We start from the raw sequence: 2,134 nt of genomic DNA on the forward strand, positions 1-2,134 counted from the left end.
GGGGGGGTCGGCGCGAGACGGGCACGCGCCTGCCATATGCCGTGATGGGCTCCCCGAGCTTGCGTCTGCCTCGGCGTCTGCCGCGCCGCCCAGCAGCCCCACGCGAGCGAGCTCGTAATGATACGGAGCGGCACCAGCCTGAACCATGACCACGGATGGACGGTCACCGTCTTCATGAAGCCGCCGTAGGCAACTTTTGCTGTTCACACCACTCAGGTGTATAAAAACAGATTTCGATCCCAGACTGTTTTGCGCAGAGAAGGCACCGCCGAGCTGCTAGAGAAAGTGCAGCGCCTGCTCCATGGCCAGGGTGGTAGGTAGGTGCAGGAAGGGATGCTGGAGGAGTATGTGCAGTCCCTCCTCCAGGGCGGTAGGTGCAGGAAGGGCAGTGCTGGAGGATGTGCCAGTGCCTCCTCTAAGGTGGTAGTTGCGGGGAGGGCTGCTAGAGGATGAGCAATGCCTCCTCCAGGGTGGAAGGTGCGGCTGCTGGAGGGTGTGCTGTGCCTCCTCCAGGGTGGTGGGCGCGCTGCGCTGGCGCTGCGTGCGGGTGGTGCAGGCGGCTCGGTCACGGCGGCTGCCTCCTAGACAACAACCTTTACAACACGCGACGCGCGTGCCGCCGCGCCGTGTGGTGTGGCCGCTTTTGTTTGGAGGAAAGAGAGGGTGGCGGAGAAGTGGAGAGGTGTGCCAGCAGCAGAAGCAGCACTTGTGAAAGAGGCGGGGGAGGAAGGGGCCAGTCAGATGGAATCATCGTAACGCAAGAAGAGAGGGAAAATTAATTTTCTGCACACGTGTGAGTCGGGTGTGGGGTGGCAGCCCTGCGAGCAGCCCTGCAGCGCTGCTGGGCGCGCAGCTGCCGCGCTGGCAGCCCTGCAAGGGCCTATGGCCTACTCCCTACTCGCCTGCTGGGCGTGCTGGGCGGACTGGTTCCCCAATACTCGACGGGGACACGCACAATAGCGGCCGGAAACGGATGAGGCCGGGTAGGTCATTATTACCAATTTACGCCCCATTCTTACGTCGTTTTTTTTTCGGGTGAAATAGAAAAACGTGGAGAAATCATTTGCTAGGCGGCTGCCGGTTTGGACTATTGATTCCTGCGTCGAGTGTGGCCTCAGTTTAGATGGGGTACTTACTGCTTGCATCCAACTCATGCCCACGCGGCGCTGGGCGCGCTGGCGCTGCTGGAGCTGTGGTTCTGCCCCGCGTTGAGGTTCCTCTGCGTCGACCCACTGGAGACCAGGAGGTCCACTGACAAGGCTCGGAGTCTGAATGACTAATTCGGTCATAGCGCCTAAAAAATAAAATGTGACGCAAAAATCCAACGCAATTATCATGAGGCGAGCTTTATTCTTCTTTTACACAACTGGCATCCCTGTAACATCGATTATATTTAACTTTCCAGCAATTTGACCCTTCCCGGAGCGCACACCCTGCGCTCCTGTAGGCGAAGGCCCGGTCAGCACGCGGGTGCGGGGCCCTCCGAGGGGCACCAGGGGCTCCCGCAGCGCCCCCGGGGCATTCTCCATATGCCTCTCTACGCTCCGCTCCAAACTGCTCGCACGAAATGTGCGCCTCCTCCACGCAATCCCCCCCCCTCTCTCTCTTTCTCTCATCTTGCGGTCAGGGAGCCTCACGGGACCTGATCGCCAACTGGAAGAGAGTGCCGTTGCACAGAGAATAAGGGTGTACGTGTTCCGTTGTCCGAGACAAAAGCCATGAGGGCGAGAAAGGTAAGGCTGGGAGGAGGAAAAGGGGGAGAAGGGGGAGTCTCATCCTTACTCAGCCTGCAGGCTGCGAAGCTTTCAGGAAGGGGGAACAAAGTTTAATCAGGGCGTCTCCAGATATCAATTTTATGCTTCTGAAAAAGCCTTCTGTGGTTAATTTTGCAGGAGGAAGATAAGGCTTGCACATAATTTATTTATTTATTTTAGCCGTTTGGTCGTTAGTGGACATCGCCAGGAAACGTAGGGACAGAGAGACACAGCTACACTGAGTGAGAGAGAGCGAGGGATAGAGGGAGAGAGTGAGAGAAATGGGAAAAGTGGGGGGAGGGGGGGTAGAGAGCGGCCCTGGCGCGGCGGCAGGTGCCCCCACCTCCTGGTCGCGTGCCGCGCGCGTGGCGCTGGAGCCG

Source organism: Frankliniella occidentalis, unplaced genomic scaffold (assembly GCF_000697945.3).
Source record: "Frankliniella occidentalis isolate FOCC.00 unplaced genomic scaffold, Focc_3.1 Scaffold65, whole genome shotgun sequence".
NCBI lineage: Eukaryota > Metazoa > Arthropoda > Insecta > Thysanoptera > Thripidae > Frankliniella > Frankliniella occidentalis.